Below are 9,887 nucleotides of genomic sequence, written 5' to 3' on the forward strand. Positions count from 1 at the left end.
GTTCTCCTCCATTTCTCGTCGACCGAATTCGGTGAGTCCAGAGCAGACTTGTCTGAGAAAGGTGTTGCCTCGCAGGAGTGCTGCTTCAGAGTACCGTTAGAACTTGTGGTCGCTATGGGCTAGTAGTTTGACAGCCGGAGATGGCCAAAATGGGCGTCACTTGAAAACCCCACACACACCCTGCTTCTTCAGAGACTTCCGTTTATCTTCTGTTTTTCTGCTGCTTCGGAAGCCAGCCATTTCGTGGGTTTCCGTTCGTCGATTCGTCCTAGGCGCTCTCGCGTGACCTGCCACTTTCGCCTCTTCAACGATCGGAGGCGACCACAACCACTCACGCCGCTTCTTCCGAAGACAAGCTACCTCAGCCGTCTTCCTAAATATAGATATCCACCTCCAAAACGCGAGTTCATCTACAATACCTGGCTGTATATCCACCTGTACAATATCTAATTTATTTATGTCTAGCTGTAGGCTAGCTGAGGTGGAGTGAAGTCAGTTCCAAACAACGAATCGGCGGGCTACCCGCCGAAAGCAATAACAACCCGTGTTAACCGGTGCTCCTCGGCGGACGAAAAAGTTAGGTAGTATTCCTCTAGCGGTGATACCAATGGTCGTGTAGATTATACTAACGACTAAAGGCTAGGATGGTAGCACTTATGTTTGGGTACGCTGAAACGGAGACCATACAGCAGTAAGAGATCCGACTCAACTGTTGGTGCCGTGAAAAGGCGAGGGACGCAAAAAGCAAAGTCTGTCAATCCATAACCTTTTAGGTCGGTGACAGGTGAATCGCGTGATTGCACCCACAGCTGGGTCGGATGTTGCAGGATCAATGGCAGCCGGAGGGTGGCAAAACAGGAAGCATAGACGGGCGATGGCGAAGCCAGAATCAATTAATAGTTTCTAAATGGACAGAGTAGTTGTACATCAATTTAGAGGTGGACGAAGTGAAATAAGAGGTAAAGGTTGCAACGAATAATTGACGGATGTGGAGGGAGCGATCGAATAGGAGAAACTGATGTTTCTTTAAAAAGTCAAGTGATCAGCTAGTTTAGATCCGTAGGCAAACGTTACACAGTAAAGTAACCTATCCTACTAGTATGTAGAGGTAGGTATTAGTTGACATACAAAACGGATCACCGTGGATTCATTCATTAGCACGCGACGCGTTAAATGGTATGTTTTTTGGAGCCCTATGATACGACGATAATAGTAGTTTTTAGTCAAAAAACCTTGCTTGTATTGATGTTTAGTGATGAGTTACTACTGCTTGTGATATTAAAGTGGGACGCGTGCGTATAATGGATGTTTAGCGAGACAAACAGATAATACGTGTATAGAAGTCTCTCGCTGTTAGTTATGGTATTAATTGCAATGGACCATCTTCTAGACATTTTAGCCATTGAGGTAAATGGTTTCAATCGCTTTTTCCATGTTTTCCTAAAACTACTACTAAAGTAATGCTATTCCCAAAAGAAATGACCTAGAAGATGCTGTTGCATCGTGTCCTAGTGAAATGATACAATAAAGAAAAAAATTGCGGTTGTTGGCCTAGCTGTCCTGCCGCGACTTTTCATACTACAACATTTCTACAATAGCTAACTGAGTATAATCTGGACAGTGCTTTCTGCCATATAATACAAAGTATATAGCGCATTTCGCTAGCAATAATGTACTCGGAAAAAAATTTTAGGACCTATCTGTTTTAGAGGTCTAACAAAGCTCAGCGTTTGTTGTTGTTGTTGTTGACAAACAGTTGCCTGGAGCAGTCCAGAGTCCTCATCGGTTTCTCGGGCATTAGAGGACGCCAATGCTTTTCCGTAGGAACGTTCAACTACAGAGCGTTTTGACCCAACAGGACGCAAAGAGTTTAAAACGTTATCCACGTGTGTTGTCATTTGGTCCCCTGGGGGAGCGTACTAGGCAGCGTCATCTCTTCCGTAATTCTTTTTCAGGAGCAAACCTCCGCTGAGTTCTTCCGTCGGTCGTACCAAAAAGGCAGGTAAATTCTGGGATGAGCTAAAGCGAAAGCCAAACAAACCGTCGTTCCAAGATAACTCAATACTGAGACAATGCATCATTGCGCCATCTCCTATGACGAACAAAAAGGGGCCGTGCGCCCTTTCAAAGCGAACCCCTATAAGCTGCTATTTGAGAATGTCGAACCTTTAGGCTGGAAAGGTGAGAAACCAAACAGGTATTAATATAGATAGGGAAATATAGGAAGCTAAGTTGAATGATCGAATATTCTGTAATTTGCAAGTACCAAAAACACCGAACTCCTGTACTAGCCACAAAGTAACTAATAGTCAAGAACGTCAATCTCTTATTAGATAGCTCACAACTTGTCTCAGCTAATTAAATTAATAATTCGTAACCCACAAAAGCCGCTATTTCACTCATGGCTTAGTGTTACCGTAGGTGTTCGTACAATTATATATATATATATATAACTAGTAGCACAGGCAGCTTTGGCACATTGTGAAATCTCGAATTATTAAAAGATTAATAGAAGCTTACTTCGCAAATGTTCGCAGGTTCTCGAGTAATAGGTTGCGTAAACTATTCCGCTATCTTTAGCGCTGGAGTCTACTGTCAGCTGGAACTTGTTGGATTCCGTCGGTTAACAATCCACCGAAGATTCCTTCTAACAATTCCAATTTGGCAATGTTGATGTAATTAACTGTGTAATAACGTAATGAGACCGGCGGGAATTGACAGAGCTCAACTCCTTCTGCCGATGTTTCTCACACAGATTAAGCAACTACGTCCTGTTCTCCTCCCCAGCGGTCGTAAGGTTAGCCCTGATAGATATAGAACGAAGGGGAATAAGTTAGTTTTAAGACGTAATCCGAAATTGGCTATGTACTGCCCCAAGTCACCTTTTTCGATTGCGTTCTGTCTTGTTACTACTTGTACGGATATTCTACTCGTAGAGAGTGTAATTACATCGTGAGAGCTTGCGCAAGGAAGGACAGACGGGAAGAACCTAATGCGATTTGTGATTCTCCAATATTAGCCTGTTTCTAATTTTTACATACAGAGCTCTGGTAATGATCCTTTGCTGAAGCATGATATAACGATCACTTCCCAAGTTCTGTAGAGAAAATTTTTGTTGTTCAGTAAAAATCGACTAGAGAGTCGGATAGAGCGTTTTCAGTAAAGACCTAGTAGCGCTACATGTATGCTGTAAGATTAAGGGAAAGTCTAGGGGTCAAATAATTTCGAAGGTGGCCTTCGTTATTTTCTTGTCTTATCAAGAGGCCCTTTGTAGGTTTCCTTGAGATGAGGATCGCCGGTTCAAGCCCTGCCAGCGATATACACCATACGAGAAATAAGACTAAATAAGGAAACTTTCCTTGAAAACTGGAAATGTATGCCCCGAGAGCTGATGTACAGCGCTTTCTTTTTTTAACTGAAAAAGTTAACACCAAATAGGTCTTCCGGTCTATTAAGTTATGCCATAATCCACTGTCGGGACATGATTTGTTTCAACAGCAAATTACTTACTCTATTACTCATTGTGCCGCCATATTCCCGATGCAAAGCGCTTAAAAATCATCCCTTCTACTAGAGCTAGTCAAGCTTTATCTCGAAAGGCCTCACTCAGCAGAGTCTGTGATTGTAATAGTCATACTATAAGGCACCACTGTTTCATTCGTTCTACGAAATAGTGGCTGAATAGTTCAGTTAAGACATTTTTTTTTCTTAAATAAGAAAAAATATTGTGTCCCGCTTGTCTCTGTTAGATCCGTACTCATGGACCTATTCTGCTTAGAAGAGAATGAATCGTGAGTGTGGTTTTGTGAAAATTACCGAGACATCTGAGCTTTTTAGCCAATAACATGACTGGGATACGCTTCAAAAACCAACGAGTGTGCGTGTCTATTGCACAAAGCTTTATTGCAGACGCAATTAGCTAGCTGAGAGTTATTATGTAGAAGCTTTTGTTGGCGAGATTGTTGTCGAAATAACACGTTTCGATCTCAAGTCAAGCCTTCGATATCAAGCCTTACACAATGGCCGTAGGCCTGTCTTTGTGCTTGAAGCACTGTGGGTCCTTCAGTCGAGTAGTAAATAGAATTAACATACTAAGCAGTGATTAACTGTGTAGAAATTTATTTCCCAAAAATGCATTGATTATGGCAAGAGTGCCAATATAATGTATATATATTTATGAATTGAAATTTGCATCCTTTTCATATTAAAATTCTATGAAACGTATTGATATGATTTGTCGCTTGAGCTATAACGTCTAAGTATTCAGCTACTGCGGATAATTTTCCTCCAAATAAAATATACGATGTTATAGGAAAGATGGAAACTGCCGATACGCCCGAAATACGCTCATCATTATGGCAATGATAATTAATAACCACGTAATTCTCTTCTAGCTCTCTTCTTCTGTGTGGATCCTAGTGCAGGTCTGAATACAACTTCGCTAACTACCATTTTCTTTCTATGAAGTTTTCCGTAACGTTGCCACAACTAGTCGTAGCTAGCAGACGGTAGGGGCTTATCAAACTCTACATTGTTGAATAATCAGCAAATTTATTTCGTTAAAATTACTATTCTGTCAACATTGATAATTAGGGGAAAGATGCATTTATTGATTTATTTTTTTACTTCTCAAGTGGTAGAAACGTCAATAAAATGAGTTTTCTCGATTTTTTCTATTTATTACCAGTGATGTTTTTCTGGTAAACTACTGTTAATACACAATTTTTAACGTCGTTAGCAAGTGTCTGTGAATACGACACGCAGCTTTAATTGGGAACTGACACCCATGAAACCTTGGTCGTCGTTAATGGAATAAAATTAAATAATTTAGCCAATAAACTATATATTTGATACTACTGTTAGCTCTACATGATCCCTTATGCATATTTAGCATAAACAAATTCAAATCTAAGGTAGCTCAGTAATGTCCTGCAAGGCCTTCACAGTTTCGCTTAAAAGCGTTCATTCGCACAGCAACAATTCGAACAAAAGCAAGCGTCCTTACGTTTTGCCTGACGACGCCTGGTCTACTGGTCACTCATGCTACTCTCTAACACTCATGCACCCATCTAAGCGCCGCTATTTTTTCGTATAATTTTATTCAGATATTCTACCTGCATTCTCTTACCACAGGTTATGACCTAACCTGCCATAGCTCAGTCGGATCTTAGAGTCTGCGCAGAGAACAGGGATCCAGGGCGTCACAAGGTTAACTTCACTGCTTAGCATATATATGAGAAATCCCGAAGCGTGACAAGGGACTGTATGGGATGTCTGGGTTGCCGACTTTGTCGCGCCGGCAACATCGATGACTTTTGCTGCGATGGAAAAGGTAGAAACGAGCAAAATTCTCAACGCTAAAAGTCGCTGGCGGATGCCAATGTACAACAGTGGCGCTAGAACGTTTCGATAACTGTGCATCTACATCGTCGGCTTAGGTACAGCGAAGTCAAAGTGGGCCGCAATGGCCACGGATGTCACATTCGCTGGAGTATGGCTATCTGGGACTGGTAAAAGAGGATGATTTTTATGTTAGGACGAGTCTGCCGCTCAGCTGGAACTACCCTGAATGTGTTTGACACGCTGAATTTATGCCGGCACAATTCTGTTTCCTGCTGAAGCCGGCAGCAAATCGCTTACTGGTAGCGGCGGTGGTAATGGAACTGAATTAGGGAAGAGGCTAATGTTTTCTACCAGTTACTATTAAAGCCAGTATTGTTTCTGCTGTTGGACCAACGAATCAGCGACTAGGACACCGTTTAGGCCTGTAACGATAATAGCCGCCATCGCTACAACTACAATAAAAGCGACGCAAATTCGTACGGCGTAACAACAGATGAGAATCACAATTGGGATTTGCCCCGCCGTACACCTAGATATTCAAATTTCTTTTAGAGGGGCCGTAGGATTGCATAGGGTGCAGAATTCACTTACTATGACAGGCGGTGCCTGCCGATTTATTCGGTTAACACGCAGCAATGACAGTATTCAAGCTAGAAGTAGGTTTCATTCGGATTTCAAACCAGGACGCACTTTTTGGTGGTTAGGATTAATCAGACGGTAAACATAACAATAGCTGTATGATAAAAGGTTTTTATTCATCGTAGCAGACCATGTACCTGAAGGGCAATAAAGAAAGCATGGACTGAATATACGTAGAATACGGGTTATGAGCTAAACATAATGAGAAATAGATGACTTTTTTTCAGATGTAAAAATAACAAATATCTCACCTATAGCGCGCGTGTTACTATATAGAACAACAACAAAGTTATTCAGGCATTACGCCCATGGTATGTCGTGGCGATTTAACATTTAGTTGCAGTTCAAAGGTCAACAATTTGTTTGTGGTTTCAATAGGTGTTTACAAAGTTTTTATGACGACCAAGAGAATACGTAATTCCTTAGCAGTTATTTTACAATTTAGCTAACTGTTAAACGGTTGAAAGCTTTTTTGTGTAAGTGGGTCGAGTAGATAAAACCCAGAAATAACCCTGATTAAACCCGTTATATTCAATATTTGCTGCTTTAACTAATTGATCACAGGCCGAAAACATATAGGACTAGTTCGTGAAAAATAAGCATTTGGCCAAAATTTTTACCACTCAACATCCTCTATCAACAGCTACTCTTTTAGCTGATTCTCTTATAAGCTTTTCTTAGTCTTTCTTCAGGCAACAGTCTTTCTTCTTTGGCCATTCCTAGCCTTAATCCTACGCCAGCCCGTCCTACTGACGTCCGTCGGGTATAAGATTGACGCTTCTAGCGGCCTCAGCTTAGCGACAGAGGACATAACAGCGCTAGACCAAGAAATAAGCGCTGTTAAATATTTACGCCTTTACTAGGCAAAATCTTGGTTGCATTTTTTTTCACCGGCCATCGTTATCCTCAGGTGAGCGAAGGATACACATACTGCCTGGCTGAGATCGACGGACCGCTGTAGCACGTCTAGCTATCATACGATATGCTCGGACGAGCGGAACCAAGATATTGGGAAAAAAAATCCGAACTGTCTTACCAAGGTCCCTCTTGCGGGATTCGTCGTCTCATTTAATGGTCTTGTGTTGCAGAAAGAGCGAAAGATGTAGTACATGACGGTGATGGTGAGTGTGACGGTGATAAGGGGCAAAATTTACTGGAACAAAAGATCATTGGGTAGCAGTATGAACGAATGTGTGTAGATTCGCGGGTTTGCTTTAATCGCTTAACGGGTAACATTAAGAATCGGTTTTATATCACCTTGACACTTTCTCCTAAACAGTATGCACAGTTACCCGTCTTATTCCAATACGTTGTTTAAAACATCCACACAAAAAATATAAATCTTGAACCCCTTACCTTCAGATATACTAGAGCTTAGCTTCAGAGATCATTCAGGCCGTCGCCTGTTGTGTGGAAATGATTCTGTGTGACACAAGACTAAAAAAGCGATGAAAAATAAAGCGACTTAAGGCGGCGCTACGAGCAGTAGCTTCCGTTTGTATCGGGGCCAACTTCTGTAGCACCTATCGTCGTGAGATACGGCGCAAGCTAGTTATAATGGAAAACAAAAAAACAATTTACAAAAGGACGACCAACACACTCACAAGTAGGACATAGTAAACCACTCGCTAAATTGAGCCCCTAGCGATTGTCAGCTAGCAGAAAATCTCCTACTGAGGGAATCTGGCTCAAAAAAGATCTTAATTTTTCACCGAGCTTTTCCTTTGTCTGGAAGTAAGTGTTCATAGCAGGGCCAATAGTGTTCATACAGGGCAACGCTCGTTGACTGATTCGAATGCCTGCTTTAGGCACTTGAACCATTGTGCGACGACCGACTGCTCTCAACAGATAGTCATACAGCAGGAGCCATTCCTCTACACGGAAAAGTTCCGCTAGTACCATACAGACTCCAACGACAACGATGGCGACGTTTTTTCCGAACTTTGAACTCCCTGCTTCTTTTTTGCGAAATGACCTTTAGAGTTTCTACTTTTATCCTCATAATCTACGCAGTTTTCCAGAGTGCGAGTTTTTTGCCCTTTTTTGCGGCCTTTTACTCTCCCAGCTTCACGGAGAATGTACTCCACTTCTTCCTCAATTTCTGCTTCTTTTCTCAATCCGTCGCTTTTTCAAACTTCCCGCTTTTCTAGTTTTCCGACCAACTAGAGCTCAGCGCTCAGTATGAAGCGCGGCTCCAATCCTGTTCCACCTCAGTCCTCAATACAGCGCGCCCTTCTTTCTAGGTCCTGCTTCTGTTACGTCTGCCCACGAAAGCCTTTGCTCTTCATTCGCCGAAAGGAACATGCCGGGGATAAATTACCCGCTGCGTGAACAGCAGCCGACGTTGCCGCCTGCAGCCATCACCGTAGCGGAAGACAGTACCGGCTGTAAGGGAGATTGCGGCTTCGGCTCGCCGATGGTCCACCCCGATGTGAGCCCGACGGGAGAGAATTTTATCACGACACTCAACGACGACATGGAGGTTGCACAGCGAAAAAACCAGACAGTCTATCGCGACACACTTTTCCTAAGCATCCAAAGAGAGACAGGAATAGGAGCGCGGAGCACTGCACTACGCTCTGCTCATTCGGTCAGACCAACGCAAGTAATGCCGATAACGAGGGGGACATACTGCAGCAGCAGACGATCGAGAGAGGACGGAAACGGAAATAAAAAGATGTCGACGCTCTCGCGATACACGCGTATCGTTCTGACAGACATGCAAAGCCTGAGCTGGAAGTTCTTGACCAGCCCAGTCCGCCCCGGCCCAGCCGGTCTTGGCCATAACTTCGCTTATACGAAGCGTGGAAGAAGAAAAGTAGGAGAAAGATGAGGCGTTCAGACGCCACATGCAGTGACAAGCATCCCGCATGTTCATGATACTCTGACATTCCTCACGCACCGATCCGATGTAGTTCTTCTGGCGGGCATCCTTTTAAAAAAGATTGACTATCTACTATGCATAAGAAGGGAAACAAACCAGTGGGAATGGATATTAGCAATGTATATCCTGCCCCACGACCGCTTTTGATGGGCGAGAGGAGCAGGGTAGTTGTTACAGAAATAGTGTAAGGCAGCATTTGCCGTCTGTACAGTTAACAAAAATGCTGTACGGTTTGAGGTGCAAGCTTAAGGATGAAGAACTTCATTACGGCGAGGCAACGTTTTTCTGGCTAACTACTTTATTAGAAATTTAGGAGATTCTGGAACTGATGGCTTAGGAAAATTATATATATAAGGGACTTCTGATATTACCACTATTGATACCCTTGGAGCGACATTGATACTGGAGCGAAAGGCCAGGATGCCTTCCCTTATTAGTTATTATATACTATCAGCTTTCATATACATTTATAGTGGAAAACGTTGGAAAACATATGAGCCTATATTACCCCTACTTTTAAGCTTTTTTTGCGAGATTGTGCTCAAATAAGGTCAATGGAATGCTTTTACGTACCAACCGATTTTTGCCAAAGTCGATTTTATGGCGCGAACCTAAAGTTTGAAGTATACTTGGAAGTGTTAGAAGTATAGAGGTTGAAGTGGGACAGATTCGTCAGATTGCTGTCACTTATTATTGCACCAAATGACCCTGAAACAGCTCATATGTTTTTGCGTCAAAAAGCACTCTATAGCAAATAGGTACTTAAAATTCGTTGTTTTTAATTTTACAGAGTGAATCATGTTTAAGTTAAAACTACTATTATTTTTATATTAACCACCTTCTTCGACTAGGTAAGCATATTCTTGTATAGTACCGCCAGCGTAACATCACATGATACCTACATGATTAAACAGTACTTAAATACGTCTATAAGCCCCATCAAATCCTCCCAAATGGGTAACGTCAACGTCTCTCTCTCAGTCCTTTCGGGCATGCCTAACCTAAAAATACGTTCACTAGC

At 42.4% G+C, this 9,887-nt stretch overlaps 1 long non-coding RNA gene across 1 annotated transcript; it reads right to left on the reverse strand.

The window, feature by feature from the left end:
- Positions 1-2,057: 2,057 nt before the first annotated feature.
- On the reverse strand, positions 2,058-9,598 carry LOC147751799 (uncharacterized). The gene is made up of 3 exons (XR_015315880.1): positions 9,440-9,598; positions 2,521-2,804; positions 2,058-2,173 (listed from the first exon to the last, which is right to left on the reverse strand). It is a non-coding gene; the product is annotated as an uncharacterized LOC147751799 (long non-coding RNA).
- Between the last annotated feature and the right edge of the window lie 289 nt (positions 9,599-9,887).

This window comes from Varroa jacobsoni, unplaced genomic scaffold (assembly GCF_002532875.2).
Source record: "Varroa jacobsoni isolate VJ856 unplaced genomic scaffold, vjacob_1.0 contig03668, whole genome shotgun sequence".
In the NCBI taxonomy this organism is placed as follows: domain Eukaryota; kingdom Metazoa; phylum Arthropoda; class Arachnida; order Mesostigmata; family Varroidae; genus Varroa; species Varroa jacobsoni.